The 25,131-nt window shown below is 36.8% G+C and overlaps 1 protein-coding gene and 1 long non-coding RNA gene across 2 annotated transcripts in view; one reads left to right on the forward strand and one right to left on the reverse strand.

Moving 5' to 3' along the window:
• Positions 1 to 1,022: 1,022 nt before the first annotated feature.
• The window catches only part of LOC136804063 (triosephosphate isomerase-like), a 387,417-nt gene continuing 363,308 nt past the window's right edge, over positions 1,023 to 25,131 (forward strand). Inside the window, exon 1 of the mRNA XM_067060802.1 lies at positions 1,023 to 1,034. The gene's annotated coding sequence lies outside the window, so the exon portion shown is untranslated. The remainder of the gene's footprint in view (positions 1,035 to 25,131) is intronic.
• Positions 5,769 to 7,259, reverse strand: LOC136804117 (uncharacterized). Its single transcript, XR_010846237.1, has 3 exons — positions 7,212 to 7,259; positions 6,666 to 7,091; positions 5,769 to 6,465 (listed from the first exon to the last, which is right to left on the reverse strand). It is a non-coding gene; the product is annotated as an uncharacterized lncRNA (long non-coding RNA).

Raw genomic sequence — 25,131 nt, forward strand, 5'->3', positions numbered from 1 at the left:
CCTGAGGTGTGAAACTATCAAAATTTGTAAATTTCTGCGCCAGAGCTAATGGTTCCGGTGATTTTGGCCCGATTTTGGGAGAACCTAACGACTCTAGTTAATCTATTCAAGAATTTTAGAAATTTGATCATTGTACAGCAGGATCTGATCTAGCCTGGGAATCCAAGCGTCAAACTTTTTCCACAGTCTATTTTATGATATTTTTGCTGCTTGTTTAACGCTTGGCGCAGGTAACTCGCCTGCAGGGACATTTTTCCCTGCAATGCAGGTTAGGCCTGATTGGCCAGCTTTCAGCGTATTACTTAGCAGTACTTTCGCGTGCATTTTGATAATTTCGATGCGCGCGCATAATTTATGGAAAAAGCTGACTCTGCAGAAAAAGGAAAACAAATGAAAATGAAAACATAGATTCATTTAGAAACAAAATGGCTGTTGGCTGGATGTCTAAATACATCTGGCTGATGTTTTGATGTGGTTTTTAGTAGTTTTGAAAGTCCTTAGAACTTGTGAAAGAGTTTTTATGGTAAGTTGATTATGTGTGTTTACATGGGTTTCCAAAGTTCAGAAAGTCTGTCAACAAGGGTTCACACACAGACTGTTTATAACATTCTGTATCAGACTAATCTACCTGCACCAAGCTCTATAATTTTAGAAGTTTGTGAGGTGAGGTATTTTTTGTTTTTTCTAAGATTATGAGCTTGGATTCCCAGGCTAGATCTGATCGTTCTGGTGAATATGACTGTGGATAATACATCCAATCGTTTTTATTGTAAATTGGTGTTTGTGAATAAACTGAAAGATTTGACGGCTTTGGTGAATCAATGGTGTTGGTCAATGCAATGATGGAATCAACAATGATGGAATCAATGGTGCTGGTCAATGCAATGATGGAATCAATATCAATCAAATATTTGAGTAATAGCTTGGAAGTTTCACCGTTTTTTTGATCAAATCTTACCAAAAAATCATGCTTATAAAGTGCTGACCAGACACATTTAGCCCTTATATATTCCCCAGGTACCTCTCTGAGTATAATATGAAGAATCGAGTGGCTCTAAACCTTATTAAGCATCATTTCACTAATTCATTTCAGACAAAAAGACCAATTTTGAGAGAAAAAGATCTTTTTTCGACGGTAAGAAAATTGTAAGGGTCCGTAAAATACACATTTTTACTGCAAAATTTTTGAAAATTTGCACAAACAATTTTTAATGCCTTTTCTAGGAGCACATAAAGTTTTGATATGTTTAAAAGCATATTTCTTGAGATATGACTAAAAGAATTGCCTCACTCAATGAAAGCCCGCCTACAACTGCAGCCAAACCTGAGAAAACGAAAGTGATTTATATCTCGAGATAGGAAAGTTTTCAGACCCAACTTTGTATCTCAAAATTAATCAGTATCAAATTTCCGATCGATTTGTATATGATATGTCTATATTTGGGTTGGAAGAATTTTCAGTTTTGCCTACGGGGGTCACATGACGAAAAATCCGCCATTATGGAAACCCAGGTGGCCCAGAAGCTTAAAATATTCTTATTACCATAAGGAACAAAAAAAACACCAAGAAAGTTAGTCCACCAAATGGATAAGATACTTCCCGGCTCGTACCTGTCTATTATGTATTGTATGTCAGTTTTCTCAGTCATTTTCTTTTTTGTTCTTTCCCGTGCAGACGGCTGCATGGACTTTAGGTGTCGAACCGGGTTCTGGGCCTACTTTTTGAAAATTTGTGTTTTTTTGATACTTGTTTACCCTTTTTTGTTTCTTTGTATTTGTGTGGGAGTTTTTGTTTATTTTTCTATGTTTGTTAGTTTGTTTGGACTGCGGGTTGGTACAGGGTTATGAAATCTGGGGGACGCTGAGTATTGGACGTCCTTAAAACATGTTTAAAGCCACTGCACCTGTCGCCAGTCGGGGACTCCAGATTGCATTGGTTGGGTTTTTGGTTGGTTTTTGGTGTTTGTGTTTTTCTGCTTGGCTTTTTAAACTTTATGTCTATTGGTTTGTTGGTTCTTTTTCGCATAAAATTCTCATTTCTTGACAGAATGTTTGATTGGTTTGACTTATATATTTAGAAAAATTCAAAAAAACGGAAAACAACGTATAATTATAAAAATATTAGTTCCTTTTTATGTTTCATATTTACTTTATTTAGTATTTTCAACACTTTCTCTCCTTGAGGTCAGATCTCTGATCTTCACCATATATATATTAATATAATTGATCAAATTCCAAAGACCATTTTGTCATAATTTTGCAAGTCCTATAATAGGAGATGTGATCGTCATCATTTGGTTCCTCGTCATCTGACCAACCCTGATTTAGGGTCAGCAGGTATAGCCTGTATGTCTGAAAGCTTTTCCGCTGCTTTGCTGGATTCCCACTGTCAACCTCTGCACACTCTGTGTTTACAAGTTTTCAAATCCAAGTAGCGAGCCGCGTGCTAATGGAGAGTAAACCGAAATCCAGTTTATCCCCGGTTGACGGTTTCTCAATTTTTTAATTCGGACCAGTCCACGCCGATTCCCTTTTCAACAGCGAGATTATTTAGGGATCTTCGACAAAAAACTTTCGAATTTTTTATCGGCATTGGGCCGATAAGGGGGTGGGGGGGGTCCAACTACATACCGATAAAAAAACAAGTATTGAGACGAAAATCCTTTCAGCCAATTTCTTTCTGATTTCGTCCACAAACTCCACTGAAAGCATATGATTTCACTTGCTTTCACCTTTGCGCGCAAATTTGCAACTTTAAAAGTACAGTTCTTTGAAATAGCTTTGATAAAAAACTCTTTTTTCATTGGCCAGCGTGCTGCCTTTTCCTTCGAAATGTTGCGACTTCATCCCGTCATTTTAACTTTCGTTTTGATTAACAATATCAATGCGGGTATGAACAAACTCAATGTTGGTTCACAAATAGACAAAAATTCAACAATGACGGGTGGGAAGGTGATGGCGAACAAGATTGGAGGAAATTGTGTTTTCGAAGATGTAAAAGTTGGATTTGAAAAATTTGGACGATAAGAGCAAGGGGGGGAGGGGGTCTGAAGCTTATCGGCCCAATGCCGTTAAAAAATTCGAAAGATTTTTGTCGAAGACCCCTTATGTGGAATTCTCTACGGCTACGGCAAAGGTGGCGAGGGAAATGGCGAGTAAGGCAAGTAATGGCGGGTGAAAGCAAGTTCCATATTTGACGTGCGGCTTTGCTTAGACGGTGTTTTGGTGTTTTTCCCGTACAGAGCAAAGTAGACAACGACATGTCGCCTTTGGTGACGACCCGTACGGGCAGCCCCGCAACCGTAGCCGTAGAATATCTCCGATACATAATCTCGCTAACAAGATGTAGCTGCTTCTTTAACAGGAAAATATTTTCGACCGACAGACCCACTTTTTAAAGTAGAAATGACGGGAACCAAACAATTTTTTGCGATCCGCCTTATATAATATGACTGAAGCCACAACCTTGCCGATACACAGGTGCCGGTGTATCGGCAGGGTCGTCTGAAGCCAAACACGTCCAAGTCCAAAAAAACACGATTGGATCCAGTCTTTATCAAATTTAGACAGTAGCTGTACTTTTGTATACTTTATCAAATTTCAATGACATTATAACACCATCAATCCCCCCTTTAGTGGCAAACAATAAAAATATGTTTTTATTGCAAAAACTACTGTAATAAAAAGCAAGATAAAAAGTTAACCCGATCGGAAGAAAGTTTAGAAATCAAAGTGAGATCGGGAAATCGGGAAATCGGATTTTTTTTTGCCGCCTTATGATGGAACCGAATTTTACCTATTTGAATGCTCAGCTTAGGCTGACCAATAAAATGTAACTTTTATGGCACTTTTCAGGGGCGGATACAGGAATTTTTATCCCTGTGTGAAAATTCTGGCTTACCCCGATTTTACAATATAATCCCGATTTTTGAAGGAATACTCTACCCCATCGCTACATGCCACACACATGTATATAATATCTTTGATTCACTCTACTTATAAGAGCACAGAATAACAGTTTCAAAATGTCCTAATGTTAGTTTATGTTCTTGTAAAAAACTTTAGATCAGACTCAGAAAGAAAGAAAAAATTGTGATTTGTTTACACGAAAATCGCGATAGTTTGAAGGGTATGAAAAGGTGGTTTCACACGAGTCTAAAGGAATGAAAATTCGTGAAGAGTATGCAAAACTATGTAATCACCCTCACGAAATTATGCCAAATTAATCTCCACCATTAAGGTATGATAACAAAATGAATGCGACTCCTTCAGAGAACTTATTACGATGGAGAGTCTCTCTCACACAAACAATAAGCTTCTTTGACGTCATTTTGAACACAAAAAGTGAAAGGTATCAACAGATGTACCTTTTGAACATTGTATACAGAAAGCATTTATGTTTCTTTGAAAGAATAAAATATTTTTTCTATTTTGTAGAAAACAATTTTAGTGTTTTTATTTTTTCGATCTTGTGATTATCGGTACAACCACAGGTACAACCATATGGTTATAGTGTAAAATTCTTACATTTTAAATGTCTTCGTTCCGATGCTCAAAATTTGTAGTTTATTCTTCTGTTAATTTGTCAATGATCCGAATATGCTGGGTGTGTGTGTGGGCGATGGTGATGTTCTAAGGGGGGGGGGGGGGCGTACGGTTTTTCGGTATTGCGGAAATCGACCCTTTTTTCTTCGGAAATTCGGAAATCAGGCAAAATTCCCTCGGTATTTCAGAAATTTGAAATTGTTTCGGTATCGGAAATCCATGAATTTTAGCTTCGAAATTTCGGTATTGTAAAGTTTTTATCCCTTTTTTTTCGGAATTTTGGGAAATTTGATGAAAAATTAGTCAAAAAGAGGAAAAATACCCAAAAAATTGGTATCGGAATTGCAAGTATTTTTTTACGGAATTTTGGAAATTTTGGCAAAATTATTCGGTATTTCGAAAATCGCGAACCCCGTACGCCCCCCTTCTAAAAGATAATTGCCAAAGATTAGCAACATATTGAAAAAAGTTTAGATTGGAAGGTTTAGATCGCTGTTACGAGTAGTCCAAGAAAATATTTCAAACACAATAGTATGACTACAAATATACTCATTAGAATAGACTGTCAAATGTAGTCGGTACAGTTGGTTGTTAAAATCGTCATTACATTCAATATTATGCTGAGATGAAAATAAGAGAACATAAATTTAAGAACATATAAAGTAAATAGTAAATAGATAAAACTGTGTCAGTAAGGAAAAATTTCGAAAATGTTCTTTCTTCAATTTCTAGACAGCTTGGAAAGCCGGGGGGGGGGGCAGTCGGATTTTGAACTGACGGTATGTGCGGGCTAAAAATTGGCTTTCAAAATCGCACCCTTACAGTGCACTGATTTTCATCGAAAAAGACACCCTTACAGTGCATTTATCGTCGGATTACAATACCCTTACAGTGCATCCTAGTTTTTCGCCTAAAGTAAATTATTGATTAGAATTATATAGTCAATAACAGATTTCATTTTTGAATTTAGGATTGATGATAGTATTATATTAAATCAATTAGTTAAAACATCATTCAATATTGCTCATTAGTTTTACAATATCGAAATCATAGAATTGATCGTTAACGTACTACTATATCATTAAAACATAAAAAACTCTATAAGGGTAAAATATAAAATAAAGATAAAAATTAACTAAAACAGATCGAAGCCTTTATTACCTATAGGATGAAACTGCAATATTTAGCCTTGTTTTCATTTGTTTTTAGTAACTATTGGTTTTTCAAATGATGGGACAAATGAAGGATAAATACGGAAGAAATTAAGAATATTATAAAGGATCAGAGAATAAATTTATCAGTCATATGATAATGGAAAAAAAGTTAAAAAAAACGTTTCTTCTCAGTTACTCATTCATTACTCTAACAGTGCGAACTCTTTTTGAACGTCTCGTATTCCCATCATTCGCAACAGGTTCTACAGTCATCCGAACGGTACCATCATTATCAAGCTGAATATTGTTGTTTTCGTCTTGCGTTGAGTTCTCCAATTCTGTGGTTGTTGGTGTTACTCCTTTCGATCTGAATCTCGATTTAATGAGGGAATCTAAGTGAAGCCGATCTGTTGGACAGAGTCTGAGCTGTGAACTCTCTGTTGATTGCAGAACGACTTCACAGAGAAGGTCACTGAATGGAATGGTGCGTAGCTTCCTTTCCTTATTCGAAAAAAGGATATCCGGACCCTCGTCGGTGCTCTTTTTATAAACTGATATGATCACAGACAAATCCTTTTTCTTTGCTGAGTTGAGAGGTTCAGGACGTTTGTACTCGACTCCACTACATTTTATCCTCTCTATCATACCGATTTGAAAATCCAAAGTTAGACGTTCGATGAAGGCGAATTCGGAAAATAAAGCCACATTCTCACTTGTGGTAATTTGATTGATTTTGTCAGATTTACGGGTAAACTCTTGCCGTTGCCTAAAAACAAATGTTAATACCGTCTGAGTCGGAGGTTTATTACTTAAGGAATACATACATAAAATAAGGTAGAGATCAACTTTTGAGACGAGCAAACTATTTCGATGGAATTTCAGTATTTCTTTAGTCTTACAGTAAAGTCGGTCCTAAAGATGATACCAACAAACAAATAAAACATAAAGAAGGAATGGGATACATACCTTACACGTGTTAAGCGTTTCTTTGAAAGTTTTGGGTCCTGATTCAGCATATTTATCAGATTTGACTTGTAGATCTTTTGGCTCGTACCCGGTATATTGACAGTTGGATCGATGGTTTTTGTTGTTTCTGGACGGTCATTTAACACAGATCTTGATAAAAGCCCTTGGGAGTAGGTAAAATTTCCATCTCTTCTCCAAAAGCTGACACAGATGTTGTTCCCTCCATGACCTGATCAATATCGTCTTCCTCAAACAAGTCACTTTCAATCGATTCGGTAGATGTGAACGGATTTAGCGTGTTGTGTTTTTCATGAAAGGGCTGGTAGAACCATTTGTCGTTGTCGTGGTAAGGTGGTAATTTATTACTGACTGTGTTTTCAGGACACATTCCAACTAGAGCAGCCATTTCACGTGCTTTAACAATACCTGAAAAGGAAATAATTTAATGATTAGAGCCGTTTACTATTTTAACAATATAATTCCACGAAATCTAAATGAGATATAAGAAGAACGTGATATCTGAATTTAGATGTAAATAAGCCATACCTTCTTGCCATGCTACCAGCTTCACCTTCTGTTGGGTATTTTGTCAAAGCCACCTTCAAATAACCGTCTTCCTGTTGTTTCTGCCAAATAGATTCACCTTTCGGGTGAGGCTTTGCAAACTTTGGCCCTTTTGGATCAGCACGTAGTTGTTCCATGCGCACCTGATGTGATAAATTCCGGATCATGTCAAGGAGGGTATAATTGTGATGATTCCCCACCCATTGTCCGAGGGAGCTGAAGGTTGTCTCACAGCAATCTGTTCCAGCTTCTGACAGATGACAAGGAGTATTTGGCATATTATCCCTCATGAATATGATGATGTTGACAGCAGAGTGACAAGATAATATCACATCGATATAACTTTGACCGGAGATAAAGTTGTCTTTCTGTTTAAGCTTTGGCGTTCGTCTGATCCAATTCTCACAGCAGATGCATATTTGATCCTCTCCACCAAACTGGCAACAACGCTGTGAAAAATCTAAGATTGAATTTATAAGTCGTTATCATTACGTGTTTGAATGATGCGTGACTTGAATTTGTAACAAAATCTTTCAAATTTGTTCATCAAGTTCTTATTGTTTCACCAATTAATAATGTTAAAATTAGAACCTACAGTAGGAGAAAATAAATTCACTGAAAAGTTAGTAACTCTAACCTCAACATACATCCACACCATTTCAAGGTAAACAGTTGTTCCCGTGTTGTTTTGTTTGTCGCTTCGATCAATATCGTTTGATGTTAGCCCGTGTTCATGGAAATCAAATCGTTCGTACACAGCACGTACGTGGTTCAAGTGGACAATATTTGATCCCATGCGCATTGACCGTGAACGGTGGTCAAGATGATTGACCAATTTCTTGTGGTTGTGAATTGAATCCTGATCACAGTTGTTGCGAATCGTGTATCCAGATTCTTGGATTTCCTAAATGGGATTGATAATCATGTTCTAATCATTATGGTCTAATTGAGATATAGAGAAGTTAAGCTGTTCAACAAGCCACAAACACATCTAAAACGAGGGCGGGAACCTTAATCTTACCCCTAGAGGTTCAAAACTAAATGTTCTCTCCCTAATAATCAACCAATTAATTATGCAGGAACTATCTGATAATCGTACCTTTTCATATGTCAGGACGAAACCAAGTTCTGTTGGTATTGGCTGGAATCTTGTGCCATCTTTACTCCGCATCAATTGGAGAAACATCTTTCGCCTACGGCTATCTCCATCAGATGATGGTCCTGTCAAAGGACCCAGAATATGTTCGATGTGTTGACGGAAGTGATTTGAAATCTTTAGCATTTGTTGATGGACCATTGTATGGTCAAACGTATTGCACGTTGTCGTGACGAGAACTGGAATATTTGGGAGGTTTGGATGGAGTGTGTTGATCATAATCAAACGACCATATGAGTCAATCTCCATGTTTTTGAACGAGTTTTCAATCTGATAGAAGCCATCCTCTCCAGTTCCGATAGTGATAGAATACTTTTCTTGGCATTCGTGAATTTGATCAGGTGTCTTTGAAGGGCCACAAAATCCTACCAGAGTATCGTCAACCTAAACGAATAAGATTAAACTGCATTAAAATGCGACACTAATCAACAGTAGAATGTCCATAACTCAACTTCTATAACTCGAGTATTCTTGTCCATGTCCCTTCTGCTAAGAAACTCTCTTAAATGAGTCTCTATTACTCGAATGTCTCGAACAAATTTTCCACCCACGTTTGACTTAATGCATTTACCTGATTATAACAGACTTTTCTGACAATAGCAGTTTCATCCTCTGATAATTGACATGGAATTTTGGTTATGCCGAGTAAAGCCATCGCCTCTTTATAGATTCTTCCAATTTTGACGAAGTTTCCCTCGACAATTCCAGGTTCTAAGTTTGGGTTTGTGGATTTGCGCCACCTGAAGGCAAAGAATATTCGACAATAAAAATAAATTTTACAGACATGAACCTACAAGGCAAAGAAAAGAAATATTGTAATTTAGATATTATTCCAAAACAAACTACATAACAAACCAAAATAACGAGTTTCTATTACCTGTACATTGTATGTATCTCAGGGCCATCTAAATTGAGAGACACAAACGTTGCCAAGCGAGGTCCTCCCCAATACATAAGGGCTTCATAGAATTCTTTGACTGATCGACCGTATCGTTTCCCATGTTTGTTCCGACAGATGTTGGTTGCGCATGTTGTGATCACTTCCCTCAACACATTTTTGTCATTCAATCTTCCCTCCTATTAATGATGATGAAAACAGTTTTGACCAAAGTGAGATACACGTTTTTGTATAAGAACATCGAAAATTTTGGAAGCTTCCGGATGTTCTTAACGTTTTGAATTTGAAACCTTTAAAATGTTCTTAAAATGTTCATCATTTTCTTAAAAATTACATGTTTTTAGGATGGTAAAGCCTAAAAATTCTCTTTATAACTTTCTTAACTATTTGGACTGTTCTTATACACTTTGTTCTTATTTTAAAAACGTATATTCTTTCTGGAGAACAATAACCACTCCAGTAACTTGAATGGGATTAAGGTATACATACCAAAAGGGCAATGGAACAATGTCCTATGGTTTATCTAAATACCGAGTCTAATTACCTCTGCTGCTCTGTTTAGTTGGTGACATACCAACTTCATTGATCCACGTTTAGAATATTCTCCAAACCGTTCGATAAGCTTCTCGCGTCTCGTTAATAGCCGTTCCTTCTCTTTTGTTAAAAGGAAAATTGTTGACTCTTGCTTTTTCACAGTGCTTTGTTTTTCTTTCAGCTTCTTGTCCCGTTCTTTGTTTGTAAGAAATTCGTTTCGGATCTTATCAATGTTCCTGTCCTCTTTTCTGCGGCTTAGTCGTTGTTTAAATGATTTCAATTTAGGAATACTTTGACAATGTTGACAGGTATTGTTTACTATGTGATCGACCGGCGCAATCTTAGTGCATTTCATATGCCTAAATGTTCCAACACGAGGTTCGTCTTCGTAAGAGAAACGGTAAGAAGATTCTGCGTACCACGACTCTTCTGTCTCGTCCACACCAATTTTCGTGTCATCAAGCAAAATTCGTGGGTCGGCAGCATTGTCTGAGACATTGAGGCCATGATAGCCATGTCACATCTCTTTGACGCTCTGTTTTTTCTTTCCAAAATAATCATTAATGTTTTTTGATGCGGGTCTCTTCGAAGATTTTCTTTTGTGGTCCTTCCCATCAATGTGCTGTAGAACATTGCTATACCAGAGCTTGGCTTCAAGTTTAAAATCCTGCACACAGATTCGGCAGCGTAGCGTTTTTTTACCGTCAATCGTAGGTAAAATGAAGGTGTTTGGATAAATTCTAAACAAGCAACATGCTGAATGGACCTACCTAATGATTAACATCAGATGAAAATAAGAAAAAAGTGACAATAATTGTACAAAAATTCAGAATGGAAAAATAAAGCTTGCGTGTTGAATAATGTAAAATGGTAAAAAGGAATTTCCCCAAATACGAAAATCACTTAAACCATTCAGCCCAAAAAACCTTTTAAGCTGTTTTTGGCCCAAATTTGCCCAAAAAAATTTTCCTTAAAAATCTGGCTCCTTCACATTTTGGGCATTGCCATTTTGCATCATTGTGCAAAAAATCAGAAAAAAATTATGAGTCAACATTGAGAAAAGCTATATTTTCTTATTTGGTTAAAGGGAATTTCCCCAAAATACGAAAATCCATCTTTTAAGGCGAATAAGAATTTTCCAGGAAAAACCACTTCAGCCATTCTTTAGAGAATCTTGCCCTCCATCTTTGTACAAAAAATCAGAAAAAAGTAATGACAGGATTTTGCACAAAGTCCAAAAAACCCTATTTTTAGGCAGTTTTTGGCCCAAATTTGCCCAAATATATTTTTTTTCGAAAATCGGGCTCCGTCACATTTTAGGCATTGCCATTTTGCATCATTGTGCAAAAAATCACAAAAAAATAATGAGTTAACTTTGAGAAAAGCTATATTTTCTTATTTGGTTAAAGGGAATTTCCCCAAAATACGAAAATCCGTTTTTTAAGGCGAATAAAAATTTTCCGGGAAAAACCTTTTAAGCCATTTTTTAGAGAATCTTGCCCTCCATCTTTGTACAAAAAATCAGAAAAAAGTAATGACAGGATTTTGCACAAAGTCTAAAAAACCCTATTTTTAGGCAGTTTTTGGCCCAAATTTGCCCAAATATATTTTTTTTCGAAAATCGGGCTCTGACACATTTTAGGCATTGCCATTTTGCATCGTTGTGCAAAAAATCAGAAAAAAATGACGAGTCAACATTGAGAAAAGCTATATTTTCTTATTTGGTTAAAGGGAATTTCCCCAAAATACGAAAATCCGTTTTTAAGGCGAATAAGAATTTTCCGGGAAAAACCACTTCAGCCATTCTTTAGAGAATCTTGCCCTCCATCTTTGTACAAAAAATCAGAAAAAAGTAATGACAGGATTTTGCACAAAGTCCAAAAAACCCTATTTTTAGATAGTTTTTGGCCCAAATTTGCCCAAATAAATTTTTTCTCAAAAATAGGGCTCCGTCACGTTCTGGGCATTGCGATTTTGCATCATTGTGCAAAAAATCAGAAAAAACTAATGAGCCAATCCTGAGAAAAGCTGGTAACAGACGGACGGACGAACAGACGAACGAACAGACGAACGGACATGGGTTAATTTATAGAACCTCCACCGGGGTACCCGGAGGTAGGTCCAAAAATTCCTGGAGTTTTTCGTCCAAAGACAGCAGATCACTGATAAGGGTTAGGTTCAGCTTGTGCCTAGGAGTTGCTGTGTGCTTCTCTATCACCGTGTAGTCTCTGTCGTTTCCTATAAAGTGAAACATCTTCTTAAAGAAAATGTATGTAAAACTCTTGTGCGCTGATTGAAGCATAATCAATGGGGTATCAAGTCATTAATTTTCGTGCTTTAAAGGGTTTAAACATTACTACTGGAAACGTTTTAAAATGTAAAATGGCACTATTACATTGCATTAGCATTCTATAAGAAACCCCTAAGAAACCCACATTTTGTAAATAAAACTAGCTTGAATTTGGAAAGAAACCAATTAGAGGGATTATGTCTCACCTAAATTCACTTTTGTATTGCAAACATTGCACAGCACCTCATTTTCATTTTCAGCGGTATACGGCTCACCATCCTCTTTGGAAAAAAGATCTCGAAGAAAGTTCTCTAACCGCTTCATTTTCGCCGATTTTGATTTCGTTGATGACGTTGATGGTAAAAGGTTTTCAATTTCGATCTCGTTTTCAATTTCATTTTCATTTTGCTTTTGTTTCAAATTAGATTCTTCGTTTGAGCTCGTTGGAGACAGCGGTGTTTCTTTACCGTCAATTGTCAAAGACAATGTTGTCGAGACAAAACCAGAAAAACTCGGCAAGATCGAATTGCCTGGATTTTGAGAGAAATCTGCGACTGCGTGACTCATCGGAAAGTGACCACAAAAAGCACATTTTACCGACCCTTCTTCGACAACGTATTCCTTGCATGAACATTGTGAACAGTCTATTCGAAAATCCCCATTTCTATCCTTCATTATTACGATATTTTCTTAGTAGATTCAAGTAGGTTGACTAAATGAACAACTATGATACTTTAAAAGCATTATCTTTTTAATAAGCAAGGAGTCTAAGTATCACAGACCCGCTGGGTATCCCAACCAACTGGAAAAATCGTTTCCAGTTAGAAAAATACAATGAAAATTTATCCCCATTGAACTCTCATCGGGACTCTCATCCTCACAGGGAAAAACGAAAATTCTTCTATGTATTTGAGCCGCGTATATAAACAATACGATTTGAAATCTCCACCAATACTAATCAACAGTTTTTTCATCCCCATCAGCATTTAGGTCATTTGGTTGCTCTGTTTTATTACTATAATTCTTTCGTGGTTCCCACTTTTTTCAAAGCAAAACATCCAAAACATGCTGCCACCAACCATGCTGCCCAACTCTCACATCGTGCAATTTTCGCACGCAATGTTTTTGTTCTTCCAAAAGATGACTTTTATTTTGTTCTTGCTCCACAAATTTGTTTAACGATATTCGCGCCGTTTTATAAAGACTTTGTTTTGATTGATAGATTAGACTTTTTCTTTTTTTTCTTTCTTTTCTTTTGTTTTATGTTTTCGAATGTAATTAACGACCTTATTTGATTTGAGACATTCGAATTCTTTTCAAAACAAAAGAAATCTATTAAAGAAAAGAACAAAATTTAAAATAAAACACAAGAATCACATAACAAGTTTTATTTTGCTGTAAATCTAAGTCATTGTTGAATTTGAAAAATTATTGAAGTTATGACGAAGTTATTTTATAAAAAGCAACATAAAATTGCGCTATCTATCACGCTTTTTTGTCTGCGTGTCCTAGCTGCCTTCCGGGGGGACTATGGTTGCGAGCTGACTTTCGGCCCTGCCCCTCGGACCCTTAGCCGAATAAAGAGGAGAAGAAACAAGGGAAATTGTGTGAATTTTAATTCACTTTTTGGAACTAATTTGACTATAATTTCTATCTTTCTGGGGGCAAAAAGTTGAAATTTTCCTATTTTTCCAATTCTTAATGGGACTGAGGTTTGATTTTCCGATTTTTCAAACTGCCATGTTTCAAAAAAGGCACCCTTAAGGCCGACACATACCAATACCCATACCCTTCTCTTGCCTTAGTACTCCCCCCCGGCTGCCTTTTTTCGACGAATCGCGTGTCATGTCTATTATTTCACTCCGCTTATCTTGACATCATAGTTTTCCTAAACATCAAAAACTACGGCAAATATGGGTTACGACACTTCTTGGATCCCCAAAATGGAACACCTTTATGGACCCTCTCATGGACCCCATTATGGAACACCAAAATATACGGCAGCCGAAACGACGATTTGAATAACCGTTTTTCTCATTTTCCGAGAGGGATAATCCAATACTAGAACAAAAGACGCTAGCAAATAAACTTGTTTCATTTTATCCAGCAAACTTAAAAACGATTCACGTAAAGTTTGTGCGGGAATTGCGAGAGAAATGAAGTTGAGATAGACTAGCACCAGAAGCTTCGAAGCTTTCAAAATGGAAGCGAAATAATTTGATCAGTGAAATGTTTATACTTTTACCACTGATTAAATATACTTTTAGGTGTCTATAACATGTTAATATTATCAAAATCATAAACTGTGTTTATTCAACTATCTTTGTGCAAAGTTTCAATGTTTATTTTTCTATGATGCTGAAGATACAAGAAGATATTTAATATCAAGGTTGAATTCTTTTGCGAACCAATTTATAAAGAACTATCTCTTCTCTTGCTTCTTTCAGTTAAATAACAATGTAGTCAATTTTGAACACTCAAGAGGAGAAAGAGATTTCTATTTTCTCTCAAAAGTGTGCATATGGATCTGAGAAGTGAAATGAAACTCATCAACAAGACAAGAAAGACTTGTTCATCTCTCGAAAGTGTGCATATATGGATCTGAGAAGTGAATGAAACTCATCAAGACAAGAAAGCCTTGTTCAAAGAAGATTTTCATGGTTCGTACTTCAAAATATGGGACATTTTTGTTCATCCAATGACTTGAAAAATCAACACTGGAGACTGTAGTCTACATAACTTCAGAATACTTCGTCTTCGATAGAATCATGGAACGCGGATATTATTTTCTCGATAAAAGCACTGTATCATGAGATTTTGCACGAACCAAATAAAATGAAGTGAAAAGTAACTCTACGATGAACGAAAAACTCTGGTTCTGAGCATCATATTTTACTGATTTGGAATTTTATGAAACAATGTAGAGGAAGTAGCAGTAGGACACATTGATTTGATTAAATTTAAAATCCTGTGACTATCATTGAAAATTAAGATCAAACCACTTTGTCTTCTTGTGCTTCTGGCTTGGTTCGACTCTGAAGCTACATATCTCTGCACCCTTTTTGAAGGTCCTCGTACATGCTATGATTTGGGAACAGTTGAACATATTTTTCATGTACCAGTTTGTTTCATTATGGATGGACATAGCTGCATTTTTTACAGTGGTATGGATATGCTGCTGTAAGAAGAACTGTTTACATTTTATTTACGTTGTTAACTTGAGTGAATGTGGAATATTGTGACTGATGTTGTATGAAGTGACGATAAATACATATACTCAATGATAAAATTTTAAGATATTGAAAACATTTTCTGCTGAAAAAAGGAAGTACTTTTTACCAACAGTTTTGATAAAATTTTATTTACTAGGCAACTCCCTATGAAGTGCTACTGTGTGAAAAATTCTGAGGGTGCTTTAATTGAGAATTTATTTTGAATGGAAAGAAATATTTTAGAAGGCAACTTCAAAGAGGAGGTCATATTATTATTCAAATACTTTTGCATCACTCTTGATAACAGTGAAGCCATAAAGAATTTGTAAATACTTTTATTTATATAGTTTTCAAAATCCAAATGTATATACAGGAATTTTGTAATGTGATGTTATTTTTTTCAAAAAATGCTTTATTTACTATTTGTTATTTTGTTCATCTGCTCTTGATGAAATACAAAGAACACAGGAAAACAAAAAAGAACTGTTTATATCTTCTCATCTCACAATCTCTTTGTGTATAGAAAAACTCTTGTGTAGTATTTACATTTGTGAATCAATTTTGGCATAGCAAAACAGAAAATTTCCTTCATATAAGTATGATACAAGACAGAAGAAATTACATGAGAATTACACGAAAGATTTTTCATTCCCCTCCCAACTTAGAACTCTTTTATGTCGCAAAGTACTTTTCGGTTTGTTTAGATTACGAAAACGAAAGTAAAAATCCCGCTCGACCAATCAAATTGTAAACTTTTATCGCGCTCGGCCAATCAAATTCCAGACACGTGACCATAATATTTTGATTTGCGTAGTATTGGATTATCCCTTTAAATTTATTCTCGAATACTTATTCCGTATAAAGAATTACATCATTTTTCTTGAATATTACGCAATCGTAACGGGTCCATAATGGGGTCCATAATGGGGTCCATAAGAGGGTCCATAAAGGTGTTCCATTTTGGGGATCCAAGAAGTGTCGTAACCCGGCAAATATAACCCGAGAGAAGCGAGAAAAAAAATCTAATTGCAGAGCCGTCTCGGACGTCGCTGGTCGCCGGATTGTGTAATTTGGGAATGACGCCCTTTCTGTTTTCTGATCATTTTTGCCACAAAAATCCTTTTCAAAATATGGTTAAAAGATACGTCACCCGGGAGGGATAGAGTCAAACTTTGAAGAGAATTCTTCCCTTTAGTTTTTATTTCATCGTGTTTAAGCCACCTTCCCAACATCTCAAAGGACTTTAAATGCGTTCAGCAAACAGCTAAACCGGCGTGCGACGCCGGGTACCGGCTAGTATGATATAATCCCGATATAACACGTATTAGAAAGGGGTAAAAAATTTGCAACTAACAAAGTATGATAACGAAATAATGATATCCCTATGATATGTATACGAACAACTCGTTTTTTGCATTTGATGTTCTTATAGTTAGGTGTAAAGAGAGAGTGAGAGTAGCAGATTGAACTGAAGAGGCAAGCAAACAAGATTTTTCTCTTTTTTGCTATCAATCTCCTCTACCGATGAAGCGCCGTTTCTATCAAATCGTATCAAAGCTAAAAGAGATTATGCAGACACACATTTTATAGTGCAGCGATTCTTTTATATAATTTGGTCGAAATGTGACTTGTGTCATCAGTTCCCGAATTCTGACTAGACAGTTTCATTTTCGTTAGAGTTTAGAAATTCGTTCCCTTACAGTGCAGATGGCAAAAAGTCTACCCTTACAGTGCATTTGAGGTGCCTTGAAAAAGACACCCTTAGTGCCCGCACATACCCGTCAGTCATTTTGCTTGGCTGCCCCCCCAACCTGCTGAAATTTCTTTTTTTAAGGTGTAACCACTTATGCCAAAGCCAATATCAAGATAAGACGAGTTTCTAATATTTTAACTTGAGTTAAACAGACTTTACTTTCAGTGGCTTTTTACGATGCAAAAGTTCATGTTCAGAACTATTGCATCATAAAGTCCATATGGCTTTGGCACAAGCGAAGACGCCAAATCTCTATATCTTGACGTGCCCTTGCATTGGCATGCCGAATAGATTGGCGCCCTGGGTTGTTGTTATGCTGCTGTCGTCTTGGGTTGTTGTTATGCTGCTGTCGTCTTGGGTGCCGTCTTGGGTTGGGGTTGTGGATCTGCTGGTGGTGCAGATCTTGACTTGACTCACAGGCACAAGTGGACCTGCTTGATTGACTGGTGCATGGATGTAAGGAACAAGGGCCATTGTGCCCGCCTCCTCCTCCTCACACTGCTCCAGCACCAGTTCTGCGGTGACCCCCCAATCTTCACCTTCAAGCTGTAAATTAAAATTTTACTCATGGGCTAAATCTTTCTAGTTTCTTGCCTAAATATTTCACTGTTTACTCTAGTTCCTATACTTGATTCTTGTTGACAACATAGCATCTGATTTCCGAAAATTTGTGACTGAAAAGAATTTCTAAGTATTGACTCAAATTTTCAAATTCACTTAGGGCTTTCAGAACTAATGTTATTTGAGACAAAGACTGCAATTTCAAGAAAAGACCAGAAGATGAAATGTTTTAAAAGGCATTTGACGTGATAATGTTATTAGAGACTTTGTAGTAGTAACAAAACATTTAATTGGTCTTTACTTTGACAAATAATAGAAGCAAACCTGATAATCTACCGTGCTTGCATCAGGTGGAGGGACAACCATATCCATCCACGCCTCAATGTCTGACCATATACTGCTCATTTCGTTTTTTTACTATTGTTATATTCTCTAAAAATAAAAAAACAACTGAATTTCTTGCCAAGTAGTCCAGGCAATATGGGGCATTTCACCTTGGTGGTGAAAAAGGTTTGATACTGTTTTTGACTTCCAACATACCTATATTTTGAGATTCAGGATGGTTTCTGGGATAACTAGGTGGCATCCTTGCATGGTAAGGGGTAAAAGGGGGATAAGTAGAAGAAATTTCAATCAAACCTGACTCCTGGGGTAGGTCACTAATTTGGTTGATTTCTTCAAAACTACTAACGATATAGTAATGAAATTTTATACATATGTAGCAAAGATATCAAATAATATTCCTGAAAATTTACAGGTCATTTCCATAAAAAATGTGTATTTTATAGACCAAAATGTGAAATTTTCTTCCAAAAACCACCTTTTTCGTCCAAAACGGAGCAAAAATGTTTTTTCTCAGAATTCTTTATCTTCGTGAACCGTACCAAAAGTGCTTTTTCATCAAATATAGTGCTCCAGGCACAGTGATCTTTCATTGGAACTTTTGCAAAATCGGGATTATTTTTGCTAATATCCCTTGTATCTCCTTAAGTAGTGCTCATAAGGGGATGAAATTTGGTATGTAAAGTATCCTTATAGCAATGTAAAAGTAGGAAAAAAAGTTTTTTGATACTTAAAAATGTTCACCAGTTATTGGGCACTTTCGTTTTCGAGAGATCCCTCTATCCCGTCCTCATCCCGCTTGAGATCCCTCTAAATCGGAATCAAGATAATTCCGGATAGGAAAGTGCTAGAGACTTGAAATTTTCACAGAATTTACTTATATTTGTCCTCTAAAGGATAAAAGAAAAAGAAAGCATTTTTTCTCAGTTAATTTCCTAAAAGTTTGCTAAAACAAGGAAAATTGAATCCGATTAATCCGATCAAAGATCGCCGTGAGGAGCGATTTGGGAAATTTTCTTGCATTAAGGAAAATTAGTTGATATTTTGAAGATTGTTCAATTTCACTATTATTTTATTATATTTTCAAAAATAATTATATATCTCCTCAGGGCCCTCAGGTAGATGGCTTGCATTTGTCATTAGCCTTCAGAGACCTTCAGATATTTCATATGATAGTGTAAAATATAACTGAAAGCATCTCTACAAGCTTTCAGGATGTCTTGACAACTATTGTCTATTTTACAGACCAAAATGTGCAAAAAACCCTCCAAATTAGATGTTGTCGTTTTAAAAGTAGCGATTTGATAAAATTAATAGTCAATAACATCAAAATGAAAATTTACGAATGCTCTGCAATATAAAAATTAAGGGGTGTTTGAGTTTATTGTCCATTTCATTCAAAAACTTCATCGTCCGTGTCATATTTTACATCACAATCGTCGTCTTTGTCACTTTCGTTGTCATCGGATTTTTCAACATCGCTTTCTTCTTCTCCATACTCCTCTTGTTCTTCACTTTCGCTGTCGCTCTCTCCGTCACTATCATGCTGTGTCGAAAATAGTAAAGTCCTAATGTCATCAGGAAACATCTCTCTAATCCATTCTATGTCCCCATCAACGTCCCAACCACGCCCTGCTGGATGAGGAGCATCGATCATAGATGTACCGGAAAGCTTCCATATTCTTGCAACATGGTTGGCTCTTTCGAACTGTAGATATAGAGCTAACCTGCAAGGCGGTATCAACGACAATTCAACAATTACTCCTTTCTTCTGTTTTCTTTCAAATAGTTGAAAGTGAGCCTCGGTTACGGTTTTCTTGGTAGATCCATATATCTTGCATATGTTGTTTTCCAAAACATCCATGGTTTCGTCAGCTAGGTCCCATCCTTCTCCAAGCTTGGCAAGGGCCTCAATGGCAAGGTTATCGTTTTTTAGGACTTCCCAACAACGTACTTTACTTTTTCTGAAGAAAGATGAGACGTAATCATTCCCCGTTAACGCATGAAACCCAATCAATGCCTGACGCAGATCTGTTGGCATTCTTATTGAATCAAGCCAAGTCTTTGACGAGACAGTCCGCAGTCAAAGAGGACTCTAGATCTTCCGGCTATTGTACCTAAAGCAATCACAATGATGCCAGTGTCGCCTGACGGGGATCGAATACAAGCGCATTCTTTTTTGTCATGGCTGTTGGACAATACACTCAGGGCATGCAGAATGACTTTAGTGTCAGCTTCTTTTTGGTCACTAGCAAGCTCATCAAGAGATTTATATTCTGTTTTGGTTAAAATATTGCAGTAACCATCTCCAGACATGACAAATTTATCACACTTCAGCATTGTCTCTGATGTAATCAAATGTCATATTGATTAGTCGTGTCTTATTTTCATCATTTTTAAAAAAGTTGTCAATGTCTCTCGGGACTTTTCCTTTTACTGACTTCATCAAAATTCTGTCTGACGACCCTCTCTTTGGGCGTTCCCCAGATTTGATGCTGAAAGATCTGTACGTGATCTTGATAATCACAAGATCGAAAAAGATTCTGTTTTGACTTTTGAATCGATTTGATAATTTAAAAGGAGGAGAAACTTTAGTGAGTGAGCAAACTCGTGAAATTTTTCATTTCGAATACTTTAGGCGTACAAACTTTCGCGAGGACGAAAAATCGCGAAATTCACAACATTTACTTTCACGAATTTAACGGAAAAATATTTTTCACGAGCATAAACTTTCGCGAATCAAGACGTAAAATTAAGAATTTTCACATGAAAAAATGGCTTAGAAGGAAAATACTTCATGGATTGGTTTGAAATATTTATCCTTTGAGTTACTAGTCTTTTAGCAGGCTAAAAAGCAGGGGTGGATACAGGGTATGTGAACGTGGTGAATTCACACATTCAATTTTCTCCGGATTCGAAAAAATAAAAACACTACAATTGTTTTCTACAAAATCTTTCTTGTAGAAAAAATATTTTATTCTTTCAAAGAAACATAAATGCTTTCTGTGCACAGTGTTCAAAAGGTACATCTGTTGATACGTTTCACTTTCTGTGTTCAAAATGACGTCAAAGAAGCTTATTGTTTGTGTGAGAGAGACTCTCCATCGTAATAAGTTCTCTGAAGGAGTCGCATTCATCTTGTTATCATACCTTAATGGTGGAGATTAATTTGGCAGAATTTCGTGAGGGTGATTACATAGTTTTGCACACTCTTCACGAATTTTCATTCCTTCAGAAATAGTGGTCGCTACAGAATCGCTGACATCGACAAGTCGCCTTTACCACGACCCTGAGCGAATCGTTTCGAAAGCAGGAGACATAATCCAAGAAGCTATTCAACAAAAATTTAAAGATACACCAGAGCTTACATGGCCCCCTGATCCTGGCGTTATCAATAGCCAGACATTCAAACCACCGAATATTCTATTAAAACTCATCAAAACTATATTGACTACGTCCAAAAATAAGAGCTTCAAGATCAATGTCAATCGATCGGCTGACTCATTCCATTGCAGAGGATATTGTCTTTTGTTGCAAGGGAAAGTGTTCCAAACTAAATACTTGCTTCTTGGGCTTGGCCTGCACATTTTAACCGGATCGCGTATGGTGATTGATCTTCTTAATCGACTTGAGCATTCCGTAAGCTACACTAGTGTTTGCGACATAGAAACTGCACAAGCTGAAGCGGCTCAAGGGGCAGCAAAATCAACCTCTGTGTTGCCATACGAACCAAGCTCCATCACAGCTTTGTTTGCCCATTATTGGATTGACAATTTTGATATAAAAACGGAGAAAGAAATAGGAGAGCGTTCCATACACACGACCCATATGATGGCTTTTCAAAACATCAAACCATCAGTCAATGTTAGAAAGACACCATCCTTATCTATTCCAAAGCCCAAGAGTCGTAAGATATTCGTTGATGATTTAAATGTTGGAAGCATCACTGTCGAAAGGAAAAAAGATCCATTGATCAATTTTCAACAGCAACCTGACTTATGTGACAGCTCATCTTTCGACCAAAAGTACCTCCTTTGGCTCGTATTGCGATATCAGTGTAACACTAAGCAGCAGATAGCAGCATTCAAGGGCTGGAATCTCAAGCAAAACATTGAAAATTCAAAAGAAAAACCTATCAAGACCACTGAGACATACCTCCCGCCTATCAATTCCAAAGTTACCGAGTTTAGAACAATCTTACAATATCTTCAGTATCCTCAAAATCTAAGCACAACAATGAATATGAAATGCGTTCATGTTTCGATGGATGTCGGACCTGCTATCAACTGCTATCTAATGTTATGGAACAATCCAGATTTAGGCGGTGGTTACACGTAGCCGGGGTGAAATGGAAAAATAATTCACCCCGGGGTGAAAATCATTTTGGGATAAACCTTTCTTCAGTCCGGGGTGAAAATTTAAACTTATTTTCACCCCGGCGTGAAAACGTAAAGTCTGTTCACGATAAGTGTGCACTCTTTTTTCTTTTACCTATAACTTTTGAAGGAATTCATCAATCTTTATAAATTTGGTATCGTTAGAGAGATATTTGTGAGTGGAACAATTTGAAGAAAAAAATCTTTAAAACAATTCCAAAAATGAAGATGAAAATAAAGAAGAAAATATTGAAAATCTCGTAGAAAAGTGCTATAACTTTCATATTCACTGGAGAGATAATTTGATCTTAGGAGGTCATCACTGTGAAGAAATTTCACTAAAATATTTATTCAATATAAAGTTATGATGCAAAGCTAATAAGTTATTGACCTCAAAAAACAGCAGAAAACAACGCTTTTAGACGTCAATCAGCTTATTATAACTTTGTTTGATATCTTTTGACTAAATGATTATTTTTGAGAAATTTCTTCATGTAAAAATCTGCAAAAATTTTCAAAAAAATCGTCAAAAATTTTTCACTCCGGTCCTCAGGACCGGGGTGAAATAAACCCCGGGGTGATTTCAACCTGCCTAAAAACGATTTCAACCGCCTAACTACGTGTATACAGAAACAGTGTTTTCTTTATAGACCGGAGTGAAATTTTTTTTATTTCACCCCGGGGTGAATTTCACCCCGGCTAAGTGTAACCACCGCCTTATTAAAAAAATTTCAGGTACGATTATTTGATTCATGAATCTTTTCAACTTGTTAAACTTTCTTGTATTGTCATAAAATTTTAAAGGTTTTGAGCATTCGCAGATTTCTATCCTTGTTTCACTTCGAATTTCATTTCACTTTAACATACTTGGTGACTTCGTGAGAGGCACTGGCTTCAAAGAAGTCATTTTTGAATCAGGCCTTTGTCGTATGCGAAGTCTTGAGGGCGTTTTGGCAGGATTCCACTACAATCGTGCATGGGTCATTCACGATGCAGGCACTTGAGAGCCCGGGGGGGGTACTAGGGCAAAATGGGTTACGGGGATGCTCCGCTGGTCAGGGTACCTTTTTTAACCTCCACGAGTCCCAGGTAGGGTCGCAAAAACACCAAAATAGAAAAATTAGTCCCTCGTAGGGTGCCTATTTCTGGAAAATTTGGGGAAAAAGTAGAAAATTTTGGAATTTCAGTCCCATTCAGGGTCACTTTTTTCGCAAATTTCGAGTCCCACGTAGGGTCCATTTTTCGAACCTCAGCGGAGCACCCCCGTCGGTCGACAAGGGTAGTACCCCCCCCGGGCTTGAGAGATTACTGCTCAGACGTTTTCTATTTGACAAAAGTCCTCACATTCCTCACGCCTTGAGAGCAGTTAACTTTGAAATGTCAAAGCTAGATGACAAATCTTCCGAAGGCTTTGATACCTTTTTCAAGAAGTATATATCCTATCGTAAAGAAGTTTCAACAGGAACGATCGGAAACTCAGCAAGATTCTGGATGATCTACCTCGATCTCATGAGAGCGCAAACGATGGCCCATAATGCCATCCAGGAGAACGACTGGAAGTCTCTCATACACTGTTGGAAGGAATTCCTGCCGATGTACTTTATTCTAAACAAACGGAACTACGCAAGGTATGATAATCAATAAATTTGCATTAAATGTATCATAAACAATCAGCCTAACAACAAATTAATGACTAATAGGCTCAATTCTTTTTATGAAAAGGAAGGTTTAGGTTACCATCACGATATACTATACTGATTTTGTATTTTTGTATTAATCTGTGATACACAACAGGTACGGGGCTTATTACTACGAAAATATGACGAATCTCAAACTATCCTGGTGCAGAGAACGATTTGTCACTAAACGGCATATCGGTTCAAGCGCAAAGTAACTACCCCATAATGACTGCCGCAGATCAGAGAGGGGAGCAGACAATTAATAGAGATGCCAAAACTACAGGTGAATTTTGAAATGAATTTGACGAGCGCATTGATATTGTAGCCGGCACGTACAGGTCTTCCAGTATCAAATCTGGGGAACGCGCAAAGAGAGGGTCGTCAGACAGAATTTTGATGAAGTCAGTAAAAGGAAAAGTCCCGAGAGACATTGACAACTTTTTTAAATATGAAAAACATTTTCTCTGTAAAAACAGCTCTTTTGAAATTTCTCAATCGCGAAAATGAATTCCGTGAAACTTTTGAAATCGGCTCATTCGCGAAATTAAATTCCGCGAAATCTCTCATTTTGAAACTCTGAATCGCGAAAATTTCTTCCCTTAAGGCATATCATCAAATAGTGTTCTTTACGCGTTGAGTGAGAGATCATGGCTTCAAAAGGATATCAAAGAACTATACGTGGTAAGACTATGAAAGATGCGCTCAGAGAATTCATTGTAAAACCAGTAACAGAATATTGCCACATAATTTCATTTCGTTGTATTTGGGATGTAGACCCTGATGATCTTCCCAAAGCTAGTCTGAACATCCTCTCTAAAAAGCAATCCATCGAGAGGAAGATCAAAGAGATGGAGAATGTTACTTTTTATTTTTCTTGCTTGTGTGACAAGTCAACTTTTTTAAGAGCAGAGCTTCTTAAGGATAATCCTGACGTCAGTGATGACGATTACAAAGATGATGATGAAATTTTTGTGATACCAGGTAAGAGTCATTTTACTGACTTTTTTGTCTTCCATTTTCTACAACATTTCTACTTTTAGCTCCGTGTTGAAGGAGTGTTACTCTTTTATTTCTAACTTAATTTTACGAGAAAGAATATCA

The sequence above is a fragment of the Clytia hemisphaerica genome, unplaced genomic scaffold (assembly GCF_902728285.1).
Source record: "Clytia hemisphaerica strain Z4C2 unplaced genomic scaffold, Clytia hemisphaerica genome assembly, whole genome shotgun sequence".
NCBI classification, from domain to species: domain Eukaryota; kingdom Metazoa; phylum Cnidaria; class Hydrozoa; order Leptothecata; family Clytiidae; genus Clytia; species Clytia hemisphaerica.